General features: G+C 44.9%; 16 non-coding genes across 16 annotated transcripts; all 16 read left to right on the forward strand.

Annotated features, from left to right (window-relative positions):
* The first annotated feature begins 76 nt into the window (after window positions 1–76).
* TRNAS-GCU (transfer RNA serine (anticodon GCU)) lies at window positions 77–158 on the forward strand. The gene has a single exon. It is a non-coding gene; the product is annotated as a tRNA-Ser (tRNA).
* Window positions 159–642: 484 nt separating this feature from the next.
* TRNAS-GCU (transfer RNA serine (anticodon GCU)) lies at window positions 643–724 on the forward strand. Its single transcript has one exon. It is a non-coding gene; the product is annotated as a tRNA-Ser (tRNA).
* Window positions 725–1,765: 1,041 nt separating this feature from the next.
* On the forward strand, window positions 1,766–1,847 carry TRNAS-GCU (transfer RNA serine (anticodon GCU)). Its single transcript has one exon. It is a non-coding gene; the product is annotated as a tRNA-Ser (tRNA).
* A 484-nt stretch (window positions 1,848–2,331) lies between these two features.
* Window positions 2,332–2,413, forward strand: TRNAS-GCU (transfer RNA serine (anticodon GCU)). Its single transcript has one exon. It is a non-coding gene; the product is annotated as a tRNA-Ser (tRNA).
* A 1,041-nt stretch (window positions 2,414–3,454) lies between these two features.
* On the forward strand, window positions 3,455–3,536 carry TRNAS-GCU (transfer RNA serine (anticodon GCU)). Its single transcript has one exon. It is a non-coding gene; the product is annotated as a tRNA-Ser (tRNA).
* A 484-nt stretch (window positions 3,537–4,020) lies between these two features.
* Window positions 4,021–4,102, forward strand: TRNAS-GCU (transfer RNA serine (anticodon GCU)). Its single transcript has one exon. It is a non-coding gene; the product is annotated as a tRNA-Ser (tRNA).
* A 205-nt stretch (window positions 4,103–4,307) lies between these two features.
* On the forward strand, window positions 4,308–4,389 carry TRNAC-GCA (transfer RNA cysteine (anticodon GCA)). The gene has a single exon. It is a non-coding gene; the product is annotated as a tRNA-Cys (tRNA).
* A 906-nt stretch (window positions 4,390–5,295) lies between these two features.
* On the forward strand, window positions 5,296–5,377 carry TRNAC-GCA (transfer RNA cysteine (anticodon GCA)). Its single transcript has one exon. It is a non-coding gene; the product is annotated as a tRNA-Cys (tRNA).
* A 1,049-nt stretch (window positions 5,378–6,426) lies between these two features.
* TRNAS-GCU (transfer RNA serine (anticodon GCU)) lies at window positions 6,427–6,508 on the forward strand. The gene has a single exon. It is a non-coding gene; the product is annotated as a tRNA-Ser (tRNA).
* A 1,043-nt stretch (window positions 6,509–7,551) lies between these two features.
* TRNAS-GCU (transfer RNA serine (anticodon GCU)) lies at window positions 7,552–7,633 on the forward strand. The gene has a single exon. It is a non-coding gene; the product is annotated as a tRNA-Ser (tRNA).
* A 205-nt stretch (window positions 7,634–7,838) lies between these two features.
* Window positions 7,839–7,920, forward strand: TRNAS-GCU (transfer RNA serine (anticodon GCU)). Its single transcript has one exon. It is a non-coding gene; the product is annotated as a tRNA-Ser (tRNA).
* Window positions 7,921–8,962: 1,042 nt separating this feature from the next.
* TRNAS-GCU (transfer RNA serine (anticodon GCU)) lies at window positions 8,963–9,044 on the forward strand. Its single transcript has one exon. It is a non-coding gene; the product is annotated as a tRNA-Ser (tRNA).
* Window positions 9,045–10,230: 1,186 nt separating this feature from the next.
* On the forward strand, window positions 10,231–10,312 carry TRNAS-GCU (transfer RNA serine (anticodon GCU)). The gene has a single exon. It is a non-coding gene; the product is annotated as a tRNA-Ser (tRNA).
* Window positions 10,313–15,979: 5,667 nt separating this feature from the next.
* On the forward strand, window positions 15,980–16,061 carry TRNAS-GCU (transfer RNA serine (anticodon GCU)). The gene has a single exon. It is a non-coding gene; the product is annotated as a tRNA-Ser (tRNA).
* Window positions 16,062–16,824: 763 nt separating this feature from the next.
* On the forward strand, window positions 16,825–16,906 carry TRNAS-GCU (transfer RNA serine (anticodon GCU)). The gene has a single exon. It is a non-coding gene; the product is annotated as a tRNA-Ser (tRNA).
* A 205-nt stretch (window positions 16,907–17,111) lies between these two features.
* On the forward strand, window positions 17,112–17,192 carry TRNAS-GCU (transfer RNA serine (anticodon GCU)). Its single transcript has one exon. It is a non-coding gene; the product is annotated as a tRNA-Ser (tRNA).
* Window positions 17,193–17,238: the final 46 nt, after the last annotated feature.

Below are 17,238 nucleotides of genomic sequence, written 5' to 3' on the forward strand. Positions count from 1 at the left end.
TCTCGCCTCCGTCGTTTTAACCGGATTGTTTTAATCACAAATTCAGGCAAAATAATTAAACCAGTTTTAAATCGAGGACGGGGTGGCCGATTGGTTAAGGCGATGGACTGCTAATCCATTGGGCTCTGCCCGCGCGATTTCGAATCTCGCCTCCGTCGTTTTATCCGTTTTGTTTTGAACACAAATGCAGTCAAAATGATTTAACTCGTTTAAATCGCGGAAGGGATGGCCGAGTGGTTAAGGCGATGGATTGCTAATACATTGGGCCTTAAACACGCGAGTTCGAATCTCGCCTCCGTCGTTTTAACCGGATTGTTTTAATCACAAATTCAGGCAAAATAATTAAACCAGTTTTAAATCGAGGACGGGGTGGTTAAGGCGATGGACTGCTAATCCATTGGGCTCTGCCCGCGCGAGTTCGAATCTCGCCTCCGTCGTTTTATCCGTTTTGTTTTGAACACCAATGCAGTCAAAATGATTAAACTCGGTTTAATCGCGGAAGGGATGGCCGAATGGTTAAGGCGATGGATTGCTAATACATTGGGTCCTAAACACGCGAGTTCGAATCTCGCCTCCGTCGTTTTAACCGGATTGTTTTAATCACAAATTCAGGCAAAATATTTAAACCAGTTTTATATCGCGGACGGGGTGGCCGAGTGGTTACGGCGATGGACTGCTAATCCATTGGGCTTTGCCCGCGCGAGTTCGAATCTCGCCTCCGTCGTTTTATCCGTTTTGTTTTGAACACCAATGCAGTCAAAATGATAAAACTCGGTTTAATCGCGGAAGGGATGGCCGAGTGGTTAAGGCTATGGATTGCTAATACATTAGGCCCTAAACACGCGAGTTCGAATCTCGCATCCGTCGTTTTAACCGGATTGTTTTAATCACAAATTCAGGCAAAATAATTAAACCCGTTTTAAATCGAGGACGTAGTGTTTAAAGCGATGGACTGCTAATCCATTGGGCTCTGCCCGCGCGAGTTCGAATCTCGCCTCCGTCGTTTTATCCGTTTTGTTTTGAACACAAATGCAGTCAAAATGATTTAACTCGTTTAAATCGCGGAAGGGATGGCCGAGTGGTTAAGGCGATGGATTGCTAATACATTGGGCCTTAAACACGCGAGTTCGAATCTCGCCTCCGTCGTTTTAACCGGATTGTTTTAATCACAAATTCAGGCAAAATAATTAAACCAGTTTTAAATCGAGGACGGGGTGGTTAAGGCGATGGACTGCTAATCCATTGGGCTCTGCCCGCGCGAGTTCGAATCTCGCCTCCGTCGTTTTATCCGTTTTGTTTTGAACACAAATGCAGTCAAAATGATTTAACTCGTTTAAATCGCGGAAGGGATGGCCGAGTGGTTAAGGCGATGGATTGCTAATACATTAGGCCCTAAACACGCGAGTTCGAATCTCGCCTCCGTCGTTTTAACCGGATTGTTTTAATCACAAATTCAGGCAAAATAATTAAACCAGTTTTAAATCGAGGACGGGGTGGTTAAGGCGATGGACTGCTAATCCATTGGGCTCTGCCCGCGCGAGTTCAAATCTCGCCTCCGTCGTTTTATCCGTTTTGTTTTGAACACAAATGCAGTCAAAATGATTTAACTCTTTAAATCGCGGAAGGGATGGCCGAGTGGTTAAGGCGATGGATTGCTAATACATTAGGCCCTAAACACGCGAGTTCGAATCTCGCCTCCGTCGTTTTAACCGGATTGTTTTAATCACAAATTCAGGCAAAATAATTAAACCAGTTTTAAATCGAGGACGGGGTGGCCGATTGGTTAAGGCGATGGACTGCTAATCCATTGGGCTCTGCCCGCGCGATTTCGAATCTCGCCTCCGTCGTTTTATCCGTTTTGTTTTGAACACAAATGCAGTCAAAATGATTTAACTCGTTTAAATCGCGGAAGGGATGGCCGAGTGGTTAAGGCGATGGATTGCTAATACATTGGGCCTTAAACACGCGAGTTCGAATCTCGCCTCCGTCGTTTTAACCGGATTGTTTTAATCACAAATTCAGGCAAAATAATTAAACCAGTTTTAAATCGAGGACGGGGTGGTTAAGGCGATGGACTGCTAATCCATTGGGCTCTGCCCGCGCGAGTTCGAATCTCGCCTCCGTCGTTTTATCCGTTTTGTTTTGAACACCAATGCAGTCAAAATGATTAAACTCGGTTTAATCGCGGAAGGGATGGCCGAATGGTTAAGGCGATGGATTGCTAATACATTGGGTCCTAAACACGCGAGTTCGAATCTCGCCTCCGTCGTTTTAACCGGATTGTTTTAATCACAAATTCAGGCAAAATATTTAAACCAGTTTTATATCGCGGACGGGGTGGCCGAGTGGTTACGGCGATGGACTGCTAATCCATTGGGCTTTGCCCGCGCGAGTTCGAATCTCGCCTCCGTCGTTTTATCCGTTTTGTTTTGAACACCAATGCAGTCAAAATGATAAAACTCGGTTTAATCGCGGAAGGGATGGCCGAGTGGTTAAGGCTATGGATTGCTAATACATTAGGCCCTAAACACGCGAGTTCGAATCTCGCATCCGTCGTTTTAACCGGATTGTTTTAATCACAAATTCAGGCAAAATAATTAAACCCGTTTTAAATCGAGGACGTAGTGTTTAAAGCGATGGACTGCTAATCCATTGGGCTCTGCCCGCGCGAGTTCGAATCTCGCCTCCGTCGTTTTATCCGTTTTGTTTTGAACACAAATGCAGTCAAAATGATTTAACTCGTTTAAATCGCGGAAGGGATGGCCGAGTGGTTAAGGCGATGGATTGCTAATACATTGGGCCTTAAACACGCGAGTTCGAATCTCGCCTCCGTCGTTTTAACCGGATTGTTTTAATCACAAATTCAGGCAAAATAATTAAACCAGTTTTAAATCGAGGACGGGGTGGTTAAGGCGATGGACTGCTAATCCATTGGGCTCTGCCCGCGCGAGTTCGAATCTCGCCTCCGTCGTTTTATCCGTTTTGTTTTGAACACAAATGCAGTCAAAATGATTTAACTCGTTTAAATCGCGGAAGGGATGGCCGAGTGGTTAAGGCGATGGATTGCTAATACATTGGGCCTTAAACACGCGAGTTCGAATCTCGCCTCCGGCGTTTTAACCGGATTGTTTTAATCACAAATTCAGGCAAAATAATTAAACCAGTTTTAAATCGAGGACGGGGTGGTTAAGGCGATGGACTGCTAATCCATTGGGCTCTGCCCGCGCGAGTTCAAATCTCGCCTCCGTCGTTTTATCCGTTTTGTTTTGAACACAAATGCAGTCAAAATGATTTAACTCTTTAAATCGCGGAAGGGATGGCCGAGTGGTTAAGGCGATGGATTGCTAATACATTAGGCCCTAAACACGCGAGTTCGAATCTCGCCTCCGTCGTTTTAACCGGATTGTTTTAATCACAAATTCAGGCAAAATAATTAAACCAGTTTTAAATCGAGGACGGGGTGGCCGATTGGTTAAGGCGATGGACTGCTAATCCATTGGGCTCTGCCCGCGCGAGTTCGAATCTCGCCTCCGTCGTTTTATCCGTTTTGTTTTGAACACAAATGCAGTCAAAATGATTTAACTCGTTTAAATCGCGGAAGGGATGGCCGAGTGGTTAAGGCGATGGATTGCTAATACATTGGGCCTTAAACACGCGAGTTCGAATCTCGCCTCCGTCGTTTTAACCGGATTGTTTTAATCACAAATTCAGGCAAAATAATTAAACCAGTTTTAAATCGAGGACGGGGTGGTTAAGGCGATTTACTGCTAATCCATTGGGCTCTGCCCGCGCGAGTTCGAATCTCGCCTCCGTCGTTTTATCCGTTTTGTTTTGAACACAAATGCAGTCAAAATGATTTAACTCGTTTAAATCGCGGAAGGGATGGCCGAGTGGTTAAGGCGATGGATTGTTAATACATTAGGCCCTAAACACGCGAGTTCGAATCTCGCCTCCGTCGTTTTAACCGGATTGTTTTAATCACAAATTCAGGCAAAATAATTAAACCAGTTTTAAATCGAGGACGGGGTGGCCGATTGGTTAAGGCGATGGACTGCTAATCCATTGGGCTCTGCCCGCGCGAGTTCGAATCTCGCCTCCGTCGTTTTATCCGTTTTGTTTTGAACACAAATGCAGTCAAAATGATTTAACTCGTTTAAATCGCGGAAGGGATGGCCGAGTGGTTAAGGCGATGGATTGCTAATACATTAGGCCCTAAACACGCGAGTTCGAATCTCGCCTTCGTCGTTTTAACCGGATTGTTCTAATCACAAATTCAGTCAAAATATTTAAACCAGTTCTAAATCGGGGACGGGGTGGCCGAGTGGTTAAGGCGATGGACTGCAAATCCATCGGGCTCTGCCCGCGCGAGTTCGAATCTCGCCTCCGTCGTTTTATCCGTTTTGTTTTGAACACAATTGCAGTCAAAATGATTTAACTCGTTTAAATCGCGGAAGGGATGGCCGAGTGGTTAAGGCGATGGATTGCTAATACATTAGGCCCTAAACACGCGAGTTCAAATCTCGCCTCCGTCGTTTTATCCGTTTTGTTTTGAACACAAATGCAGTCAAAATGATTTAACTCGTTTAAATCGCGGAAGGGATGGCCGAATGGTTAAGGCGATGGATTGCTAATACATTTTGCACTAAACACGCGAGTTCGAATCTCGCCTCCGTCGTTTTAACCGGATTATTTTAATCACAAATTCAGGCAAAATAATTATACCCGTTTTAAATCGAGGACGGGGTGGTTAAGGCGATGGACTGCTAATCCATTGGGCTCTGCCCGCGCGAGTTCGAATCTCGCCTCCGTCGTTTTATCCGTTTTGTTTTGAACACAAATGCAGTTAAAATGATTTAACTCGTTTAAATCGCGGAAGGGATGGCCCAGTATTTAAGGCGATGGATTGCTAATACATTGGGCCCTAAACACGCGAGTTCGAATCTCGCCTCCGTCGTTTTAACCGGATTGTTTTAATCACAAATTCAGGCAAAATAATTAAACCAATTTTAAATCGAGGACGGGGTGGTTAAGGCGGTGGACTGCTAATCCATTGGGCTCTGCCCGCGCGAGTTCGAATCTCGCCTCCGTCGTTTTATCCGTTTTGTTTTGAACACAATTGCAGTCAAAATGATTTAACTCGTTTAAATCGCGGAAGGGATGGCCGAGTGGTTAAGGCGATGGATTGCTAATACATTAGGCCCTAAACACGCGAGTTCGAATCTCGCCTTCGTCGTTTTAACCGGATTGTTCTAATCACAAATTCAGTCAAAATATTTAAACCAGTTCTAAATCGGGGACGGGGTGGCCGAGTGGTTAAGGCGATGGACTGCAAATCCATCGGGCTCTGCCCGCGCGAGTTCGAATCTCGCCTCCGTCGTTTTATCCGTTTTGTTTTGAACACAATTGCAGTCAAAATGATTTAACTCGTTTAAATCGCGGAAGGGATGGCCGAGTGGTTAAGGCGATGGATTGCTAATACATTAGGCCCTAAACACGCGAGTTCAAATCTCGCCTCCGTCGTTTTATCCGTTTTGTTTTGAACACAAATGCAGTCAAAATGATTTAACTCGTTTAAATCGCGGAAGGGATGGCCGAATGGTTAAGGCGATGGATTGCTAATACATTTTGCACTAAACACGCGAGTTCGAATCTCGCCTCCGTCGTTTTAACCGGATTATTTTAATCACAAATTCAGGCAAAATAATTATACCCGTTTTAAATCGAGGACGGGGTGGTTAAGGCGATGGACTGCTAATCCATTGGGCTCTGCCCGCGCGAGTTCGAATCTCGCCTCCGTCGTTTTATCCGTTTTGTTTTGAACACAAATGCAGTTAAAATGATTTAACTCGTTTAAATCGCGGAAGGGATGGCCCAGTATTTAAGGCGATGGATTGCTAATACATTGGGCCCTAAACACGCGAGTTCGAATCTCGCCTCCGTCGTTTTAACCGGATTGTTTTAATCACAAATTCAGGCAAAATAATTAAACCAATTTTAAATCGAGGACGGGGTGGTTAAGGCGGTGGACTGCTAATCCATTGGGCTCTGCCCGCGCGAGTTCGAATCTCGCCTCCGTCGTTTTATCCGTTTTGTTTTGAACACAATTGCAGTCAAAATGATTTAACTCGTTTAAATCGCGGAAGGGATGGCCGAGTGGTTAAGGCGATGGATTGCTAATACATTAGGCCCTAAACACGCGAGTTCAAATCTCGCCTCCGTCGTTTTATCCGTTTTGTTTTGAACACAAATGCAGTCAAAATGATTTAACTCGTTTAAATCGCGGAAGGGATGGCCGAGTATTTAAGGCGATGGATTGCTAATACATTGGGCCCTAAACACGCGAGTTCGAATCTCTCCTCCGTCGTTTTAACCGGATTGTTTTAATCACAAATTCAGGCAAAATATTTAAACCAGTTTTAGATCGAGGACGGGGTGGCCGAGTGGTTACGGCGATGGACTGCTAATCCATTGGGCTCTGCCCGCGCGAGTTCGAATCTCGCCTCCGTCATTTTATCCGTTTTGTTTTGAACACCAATGCAGTCAAAATGATAAAACTCGGTTTAATCGCGGAATGGGATGGCCGAGTGGTTAAGGCGATGGATTGCTAATACATTAGGCCCTAAACACGCGAGTTCGAATCTCGCATCCGTCGTTTTAACCGGATTGTTTTAATCACAAATTCAGGCAAAATAATTAAACCCGTTTTAAATCGAGGACGGGGTGTTTAAGGCGATGGACTGCTAATCCATTGGGCTTTGCCCGCGCGAGTTCGAATCTCGCCTCCGTCGTTTTATCCGTTTTGTTTTGAACACAATTGCAGTCAAAATGATTTAACTCGTTTAAATCGCGGAAGGGATGGCCGAATGGTTAAGGCGATGGATTGCTAATACATTTTGCACTAAACACGCGAGTTCGAATCTCGCCTCCGTCGTTTTAACCGGATTATTTTAATCACAAATTCAGGCCAAATAATTAAACCCGTTTTAAATCGAGGACGGGGTGGTTAAGGCGATGGACTGCTAATCCATTGGGCTCTGCCCGCGCGAGTTCGAATCTCGCCTCCGTCGTTTTATCCGTTTTGTTTTGAACACAAATGCAGTCAAAATGATTTAACTCGCTTAAATCGCGGAAGGGATGGCCGAGTGGTTAAGGCGATGGATTGCTAATACATTGGGCCATAAACACGCGAGTTCGAATCTCGCCTCCGTCGTTTTAACCGGATTGTTTTAATCACAAATTCAGGCAAAATAATTAAACCAGTTTTAAATCGAGGACGGGGTGGTTAAGGCGATGGACTGCTAATCCATTGGGCTCTGCCCGCGCGAGTTCGAATCTCGCCTCCGTCGTTTTATCCGTTTTGTTTTGAACACAAATGCAGTCAAAATGATTTAACTCGTTTAAATCGCGGAAGGGATGGCCGAGTGGTTAAGGCGATGGATTGCTGATACATTGGGCCCTAAACACGCGAGTTCGAATCTCGCCTCCGTCGTTTTAACCGGATTGTTTTAATCACAAATTCAGGCAAAATATTTAAACCAGTTCTAAATCGAGGACGGGGTGGCCGAGTGGTTAAGGCGATGGACTGCTAATCCATTGGGCTCTGCCCGCGCGAGTTCGAATCTCGCCTCCGTCGTTTTATCCGTTTTGTTTTGAACACCAATGCAGTCAAAATGATTAAACTCGGTTTAATCGCGGAAGGGATGGCCGAATGGTTAAGGCGATGGATTGCTAATACATTGGGCCCTAAACACGCGAGTTCGAATCTCGCCTCCGTCGTTTTAACCGGATTGTTTTAATCACAAATTCAGGCAAAATATTTAAACCAGTTTTAGATCGAGGACGGGGTGGCCGAGTGGTTACGGCGATGGACTGCTAATCCATTGGGCTTTGCCCGCGCGAGTTCGAATCTCGCCTCCGTCGTTTTATCCGTTTTGTTTTGAACACCAATGCAGTCAAAATGATAAAACTCGGTTTAATCGCGGAAGGGATGGCCGAGTGGTTAAGGCTATGGATTGCTAATACATTAGGCCCTAAACACGCGAGTTCGAATCTCGCATCCGTCGTTTTAACCGGATTGTTTTAATCACAAATTCAGGCAAAATAATTAAACCCGTTTTAAATCGAGGACGTAGTGTTTAAGGCGATGGACTGCTAATCCATTGGGCTCTGCCCGCGCGAGTTCGAATCTCGCCTCCGTCGTTTTATCCGTTTTGTTTTGAACACAAATGCAGTCAAAATGATTTAACTCGTTTAAATCGCGGAAGGGATGGCCGAGTGGTTAAGGCGATGGATTGCTAATACATTGGGCCTTAAACACGCGAGTTCGAATCTCGCCTCCGTCGTTTTAACCGGATTGTTTTAATCACAAATTCAGGCAAAATAATTAAACCCGTTTTAAATCGAGGACGGGGTGTTTAAGGCGATGGACTGCTAATCCATTGGGCTCTGCCCGCGCGAGTTCGAATCTCGCCTCCGTCGTTTTATCCGTTTTGTTTTGAACACAAATGCAGTCAAAATGATTTAACTCGTTTAAATCGCGGAAGGGATGGCCGAATGGTTAAGGCGATGGATTGCTAATACATTTTGCACTAAACACGCGAGTTCGAATCTCGCCTCTGTCGTTTTAACCGGATTATTTTAATCACAAATTCAGGCAAAATAATTAAACCCGTTTTAAATCGAGGACGGGGTGGTTAAGGCGATGGACTGCTAATCCATTGGGCTCTGCCCGCGCGAGTTCGAATCTCGCCTCCGTCGTTTTATCCGTTTTGTTTTGAACACAAATGCAGTCAAAATGATTTAACTCGTTTAAATCGCGGAAGGGATGGCCGAGTATTTAAGGCGGTGGATTGCTAATACATTGGGCCCTAAACACGCGAGTTCGAATCTCGCCTCCGTCGTTTTAACCGGATTGTTTTAATCACAAATTCAGGCAAAATATTTAAACCAGTTTTAGATCGAGGACGGGGTGGCCGAGTGGTTACGGCGATGGACTGCTAATCCATTGGGCTCTGCCCGCGCGAGTTCGAATCTCGCCTCCGTCATTTTATCCGTTTTGTTTTGAACAACAATGCAGTCAAAATGATAAAACTCGGTTTAATCGCGGAATGGGATGGCCGAGTGGTTAAGGCGATGGATTGCTAATACATTAGGCCCTAAACACGCGAGTTCGAATCTCGCATCCGTCGTTTTAACCGGATTGTTTTAATCACAAATTCAGGCAAAATAATTAAACCCGTTTTAAATCGAGGACGGGGTGTTTAAGGCGATGGACTGCTAATCCATTGGGCTTTGCCCGCGCGAGTTCGAATCTCGCCTCCGTCGTTTTATCCGTTTTGTTTTGAACACAATTGCAGTCAAAATGATTTAACTCGTTTAAATCGCGGAAGGGATGGCCGAATGGTTAAGGCGATGGATTGCTAATACATTTTGCACTAAACACGCGAGTTCGAATCTCGCCTCCGTCGTTTTAACCGGATTATTTTAATCACAAATTCAGGCCAAATAATTAAACCCGTTTTAAATCGAGGACGGGGTGGTTAAGGCGATGGACTGCTAATCCATTGGGCTCTGCCCGCGCGAGTTCGAATCTCGCCTCCGTCGTTTTATCCGTTTTGTTTTGAACACAAATGCAGTCAAAATGATTTAACTCGTTTAAATCGCGGAAGGGATGGCCCAGTATTTAAGGCGATGGATTGCTAATACATTGGGCCCTAAACACGCGAGTTCGAATCTCGCCTCCGTCGTTTTAACCGGATTGTTTTAATCACAAATTCAGGCAAAATAATTAAACCAATTTTAAATCGAGGACGGGGTGGTTAAGGCGGTGGACTGCTAATCCATTGGGCTCTGCCCGCGCGAGTTCGAATCTCGCCTCCGTCGTTTTATCCGTTTTGTTTTGAACACAATTGCAGTCAAAATGATTTAACTCGTTTAAATCGCGGAAGGGATGGCCGAGTGGTTAAGGCGATGGATTGCTAATACATTAGGCCCTAAACACGCGAGTTCAAATCTCGCCTCTGTCGTTTTATCCGTTTTGTTTTGAACACAAATGCAGTCAAAATGATTTAACTCGTTTAAATCGCGGAAGGGATGGCCGAATGGTTAAGGCGATGGATTGCTAATACATTTTGCACTAAACACGCGAGTTCGAATCTCGCCTCCGTCGTTTTAACCGGATTATTTTAATCACAAATTCAGGCAAAATATTTAAACCAGTTTTAGATCGAGGACGGGGTGGCCGAGTGGTTACGGCGATGGACTGCTAATCCATTGGGCTCTGCCCGCGCGAGTTCGAATCTCGCCTCCGTCATTTTATCCGTTTTGTTTTGAACAACAATGCAGTCAAAATGATAAAACTCGGTTTAATCGCGGAATGGGATGGCCGAGTGGTTAAGGCGATGGATTGCTAATACATTAGGCCCTAAACACGCGAGTTCGAATCTCGCATCCGTCGTTTTAACCGGATTGTTTTAATCACAAATTCAGGCAAAATAATTAAACCCGTTTTAAATCGAGGACGGGGTGTTTAAGGCGATGGACTGCTAATCCATTGGGCTTTGCCCGCGCGAGTTCGAATCTCGCCTCCGTCGTTTTATCCGTTTTGTTTTGAACACAATTGCAGTCAAAATGATTTAACTCGTTTAAATCGCGGAAGGGATGGCCGAATGGTTAAGGCGATGGATTGCTAATACATTTTGCACTAAACACGCGAGTTCGAATCTCGCCTCCGTCGTTTTAACCGGATTATTTTAATCACAAATTCAGGCCAAATAATTAAACCCGTTTTAAATCGAGGACGGGGTGGTTAAGGCGATGGACTGCTAATCCATTGGGCTCTGCCCGCGCGAGTTCGAATCTCGCCTCCGTCGTTTTATCCGTTTTGTTTTGAACACAAATGCAGTCAAAATGATTTAACTCGTTTAAATCGCGGAAGGGATGGCCCAGTATTTAAGGCGATGGATTGCTAATACATTGGGCCCTAAACACGCGAGTTCGAATCTCGCCTCCGTCGTTTTAACCGGATTGTTTTAATCACAAATTCAGGCAAAATAATTAAACCAATTTTAAATCGAGGACGGGGTGGTTAAGGCGGTGGACTGCTAATCCATTGGGCTCTGCCCGCGCGAGTTCGAATCTCGCCTCCGTCGTTTTATCCGTTTTGTTTTGAACACAATTGCAGTCAAAATGATTTAACTCGTTTAAATCGCGGAAGGGATGGCCGAGTGGTTAAGGCGATGGATTGCTAATACATTAGGCCCTAAACACGCGAGTTCAAATCTCGCCTCTGTCGTTTTATCCGTTTTGTTTTGAACACAAATGCAGTCAAAATGATTTAACTCGTTTAAATCGCGGAAGGGATGGCCGAATGGTTAAGGCGATGGATTGCTAATACATTTTGCACTAAACACGCGAGTTCGAATCTCGCCTCCGTCGTTTTAACCGGATTATTTTAATCACAAATTCAGGCAAAATAATTAAACCCGTTTTAAATCGAGGACGGGGTGGTTAAGGCGATGGACTGCTAATCCATTGGGCTCTGCCCGCGCGAGTTCGAATCTCGCCTCCGTCGTTTTATCCGTTTTGTTTTGAACACAAATGCAGTCAAAATGATTCAACTCGTTTAAATCGCGGAAGGGATGGCCCAGTATTTAAGGCGATGGATTGCTAATACATTGGGCCCTAAACACGCGAGTTCGAATCTCGCCTCCGTCGTTTTAACCGGATTGTTTTAATCACAAATTCAGGCAAAATAATTAAACCAATTTTAAATCGAGGACGGGGTGGTTAAGGCGGTGGACTGCTAATCCATTGGGCTCTGCCCGCGCGAGTTCGAATCTCGCCTCCGTCGTTTTATCCGTTTTGTTTTGAACACAATTGCAGTCAAAATGATTTAACTCGTTTAAATCGCGGAAGGGATGGCCGAGTGGTTAAGGCGATGGATTGCTAATACATTAGGCCCTAAACACGCGAGTTCAAATCTCGCCTCCGTCATTTTATCCGTTTTGTTTTGAACACCAATGCAGTCAAAATGATAAAACTCGGTTTAATCGCGGAATGGGATGGCCGAGTGGTTAGGGCGATGGATTGCTAATACATTAGGCCCTAAACACGCGAGTTCGAATCTCGCATCCGTCGTTTTAACCGGATTGTTTTAATCACAAATTCAGGCAAAATAATTAAACCCGTTTTAAATCGAGGACGGGGTGTTTAAGGCGATGGACTGCTAATCCATTGGGCTTTGCCCGCGCGAGTTCGAATCTCGCCTCCGTCGTTTTATCCGTTTTGTTTTGAACACAATTGCAGTCAAAATGATTTAACTCGTTTAAATCGCGGAAGGGATGGCCGAATGGTTAAGGCGATGGATTGCTAATACATTTTGCACTAAACACGCGAGTTCGAATCTCGCCTCCGTCGATTTAACCGGATTATTTTAATCACAAATTCAGGCCAAATAATTAAACCCGTTTTAAATCGAGGACGGGGTGGTTAAGGCGATGGACTGCTAATCCATTGGGCTCTGCCCGCGCGAGTTCGAATCTCGCCTCCGTCGTTTTATCCGTTTTGTTTTGAACACAAATGCAGTCAAAATGATTTAACTCGTTTAAATCGCGGAAGGGATGGCCCAGTATTTAAGGCGATGGATTGCTAATACATTGGGCCCTAAACACGCGAGTTCGAATCTCGCCTCCGTCGTTTTAACCGGATTGTTTTAATCACAAATTCAGGCAAAATAATTAAACCCGTTTTAAATCGAGGACGGGGTGTTTAAGGCGATGGACTGCTAATCCATTGGGCTTTGCCCGCGCGAGTTCGAATCTCGCCTCCGTCGTTTTATCCGTTTTGTTTTGAACACAATTGCAGTCAAAATGATTTAACTCGTTTAAATCGCGGAAGGGATGGCCGAATGGTTAAGGCGATGGATTGCTAATACATTTTGCACTAAACACGCGAGTTCGAATCTCGCCTCCGTCGTTTTAACCGGATTATTTTAATCACAAATTCAGGCCAAATAATTAAACCCGTTTTAAATCGAGGACGGGGTGGTTAAGGCGATGGACTGCTAATCCATTGGGCTCTGCCCGCGCGAGTTCGAATCTCGCCTCCGTCGTTTTATCCGTTTTGTTTTGAACACAAATGCAGTCAAAATGATTCAACTCGTTTAAATCGCGGAAGGGATGGCCCAGTATTTAAGGCGATGGATTGCTAATACATTGGGCCCTAAACACGCGAGTTCGAATCTCGCCTCCGTCGTTTTAACCGGATTGTTTTAATCACAAATTCAGGCAAAATAATTAAACCAATTTTAAATCGAGGACGGGGTGGTTAAGGCGGTGGACTGCTAATCCATTGGGCTCTGCCCGCGCGAGTTCGAATCTCGCCTCCGTCGTTTTATCCGTTTTGTTTTGAACACAATTGCAGTCAAAATGATTTAACTCGTTTAAATCGCGGAAGGGATGGCCGAGTGGTTAAGGCGATGGATTGCTAATACATTAGGCCCTAAACACGCGAGTTCAAATCTCGCCTCCGTCATTTTATCCGTTTTGTTTTGAACACCAATGCAGTCAAAATGATAAAACTCGGTTTAATCGCGGAATGGGATGGCCGAGTGGTTAGGGCGATGGATTGCTAATACATTAGGCCCTAAACACGCGAGTTCGAATCTCGCATCCGTCGTTTTAACCGGATTGTTTTAATCACAAATTCAGGCAAAATAATTAAACCCGTTTTAAATCGAGGACGGGGTGTTTAAGGCGATGGACTGCTAATCCATTGGGCTTTGCCCGCGCGAGTTCGAATCTCGCCTCCGTCGTTTTATCCGTTTTGTTTTGAACACAATTGCAGTCAAAATGATTTAACTCGTTTAAATCGCGGAAGGGATGGCCGAATGGTTAAGGCGATGGATTGCTAATACATTTTGCACTAAACACGCGAGTTCGAATCTCGCCTCCGTCGTTTTAACCGGATTATTTTAATCACAAATTCAGGCCAAATAATTAAACCCGTTTTAAATCGAGGACGGGGTGGTTAAGGCGATGGACTGCTAATCCATTGGGCTCTGCCCGCGCGAGTTCGAATCTCGCCTCCGTCGTTTTATCCGTTTTGTTTTGAACACAAATGCAGTCAAAATGATTCAACTCGTTTAAATCGCGGAAGGGATGGCCCAGTATTTAAGGCGATGGATTGCTAATACATTGGGCCCTAAACACGCGAGTTCGAATCTCGCCTCCGTCGTTTTAACCGGATTGTTTTAATCACAAATTCAGGCAAAATAATTAAACCAATTTTAAATCGAGGACGGGGTGGTTAAGGCGGTGGACTGCTAATCCATTGGGCTCTGCCCGCGCGAGTTCGAATCTCGCCTCCGTCGTTTTATCCGTTTTGTTTTGAACACAATTGCAGTCAAAATGATTTAACTCGTTTAAATCGCGGAAGGGATGGCCGAGTGGTTAAGGCGATGGATTGCTAATACATTAGGCCCTAAACACGCGAGTTCAAATCTCGCCTCCGTCATTTTATCCGTTTTGTTTTGAACACCAATGCAGTCAAAATGATAAAACTCGGTTTAATCGCGGAATGGGATGGCCGAGTGGTTAGGGCGATGGATTGCTAATACATTAGGCCCTAAACACGCGAGTTCGAATCTCGCATCCGTCGTTTTAACCGGATTGTTTTAATCACAAATTCAGGCAAAATAATTAAACCCGTTTTAAATCGAGGACGGGGTGTTTAAGGCGATGGACTGCTAATCCATTGGGCTTTGCCCGCGCGAGTTCGAATCTCGCCTCCGTCGTTTTATCCGTTTTGTTTTGAACACAATTGCAGTCAAAATGATTTAACTCGTTTAAATCGCGGAAGGGATGGCCGAATGGTTAAGGCGATGGATTGCTAATACATTTTGCACTAAACACGCGAGTTCGAATCTCGCCTCCGTCGATTTAACCGGATTATTTTAATCACAAATTCAGGCCAAATAATTAAACCCGTTTTAAATCGAGGACGGGGTGGTTAAGGCGATGGACTGCTAATCCATTGGGCTCTGCCCGCGCGAGTTCGAATCTCGCCTCCGTCGTTTTATCCGTTTTGTTTTGAACACAAATGCAGTCAAAATGATTTAACTCGTTTAAATCGCGGAAGGGATGGCCCAGTATTTAAGGCGATGGATTGCTAATACATTGGGCCCTAAACACGCGAGTTCGAATCTCGCCTCCGTCGTTTTAACCGGATTGTTTTAATCACACATTCAGGCAAAATAATTAAACCAATTTTAAATCGAGGACGGGGTGGTTAAGGCGGTGGACTGCTAATCCATTGGGCTCTGCCCGCGCGAGTTCGAATCTCGCCTCCGTCGTTTTATCCGTTTTGTTTTGAACACAATTGCAGTCAAAATGATTTAACTCGTTTAAATCGCGGAAGGGATGGCCGAGTGGTTAAGGCGATGGATTGCTAATACATTAGGCCCTAAACACGCGAGTTCAAATCTCGCCTCTGTCGTTTTATCCGTTTTGTTTTGAACACAAATGCAGTCAAAATGATTTAACTCGTTTAAATCGCGGAAGGGATGGCCGAATGGTTAAGGCGATGGATTGCTAATACATTTTGCACTAAACACGCGAGTTCGAATCTCGCCTCCGTCGTTTTAACCGGATTATTTTAATCACAAATTCAGGCAAAATAATTAAACCCGTTTTAAATCGAGGACGGGGTGGTTAAGGCGATGGACTGCTAATCCATTGAGCTCTGCCCGCGCGAGTTCGAATCTCGCCTCCGTCGTTTTATCCGTTTTGTTTTGAACACAAATGCAGTCAAAATGATTTAACTCGTTTAAATCGCGGAAGGGATGGCCGAGTATTTAAGGCGATGGATTGCTAATACATTGGGCCCTAAACACGCGAGTTCGAATCTCGCCTCCGTCGTTTTAACCGGATTGTTTTAATCACAAATTCAGGCAAAATATTTAAACCAGTTTTAGATCGAGGACGGGGTGGCCGAGTGGTTACGGCGATGGACTGCTAATCCATTGGGCTCTGCCCGCGCGAGTTCGAATCTCGCCTCCGTCGTTTTATCCGTTTTGTTTTGAACACCAATGCAGTCAAAATGATAAAACTCGGTTTAATCGCGGAAGGGATGGCCGAGTGGTTAAGGCGATGGATTGCTAATACATTAGGCCCTAAACACGCGAGTTCGAATCTCGCATCCGTCGTTTTAACCGGATTGTTTTAATCACAAATTCAGGCAAAATAATTAAACCCGTTTTAAATCGAGGACGGGGTGTTTAAGGCGATGGACTGCTAATCCATTGGGCTCTGCCCGCGCGAGTTCGAATCTCACCTCCGTCGTTTTATCCGTTTTGTTTTGAACACAAATGCAGTCAAAATGATTTAACTCGTTTAAATCGCGGAAGGGATGGCCGAGTGGTTAAGGCGATGGATTGCTAATACATTGGGCCTTACACACGCGAGTTCGAATCTCGCCTCCGTCGTTTTAACCGGATTGTTTTAATCACAAATTCAGGCAAAATAATTAAACCAGTTTTAAATCGAGGACGGGGTGGTTAAGGCGATGGACTGCTAATCCATTGGGCTCTGCCCGCGCGAGTTGGAATCTCGCCTCCGTCGTTTTATCCGTTTTGTTTTGAACACAAATGCAGTCAAAATGATTAAACTCGGTTTAATCGCGGAAGGGATGGCCGAATGGTTAAGGCGATGGATTGCTAATACATTGGGCCCTAAACACGCGAGTTCGAATCTCGCCTCCGTCGTTTTAACCGGATTGTTTTAATCACAAATTCAGGCAAAATATTTAAACCAGTTTTAAATCGAGGACGGGGTGGCCGAGTGGTTACGGCGATGGACTGCTAATTCATTGGGCTCTGCCCGCGCAAGTTCGAATCTCGCCTCCGTCGTTTTATCCGTTTTGTTTTGAACACAAATGCAGTCAAAATGATTTAACTCGTTTAAAACGCGGAAGGGATGGCCTAGTGGTTAAGGCGATGGATTGCTGATACATTGGGCCCTAAACACGCGAGTTCTAATCTCGCCTTCGTCGTTTTAACCGAATTGTTCTAATCACAAATTCAGTCAAAATATTTAAACCAGTTCTAAGTCGGGGACGGAGAGCCGAGTGGTTAAGGCGATGGACTGCTAATCCATTGGGCTCTGCCCGCGCGAGTTCGAATCTCGCCTCCGTCGTTTTGTCCGTTTTGTTTTGAACACAAATGCAGTCAAAATGATTTAG

The sequence above is a fragment of the Phalangium opilio genome, unplaced genomic scaffold (assembly GCF_054372755.1).
Source record: "Phalangium opilio isolate 3A_F unplaced genomic scaffold, DU_Popi_V2 ptg001662l_1, whole genome shotgun sequence".
Lineage (NCBI taxonomy): Eukaryota > Metazoa > Arthropoda > Arachnida > Opiliones > Phalangiidae > Phalangium > Phalangium opilio.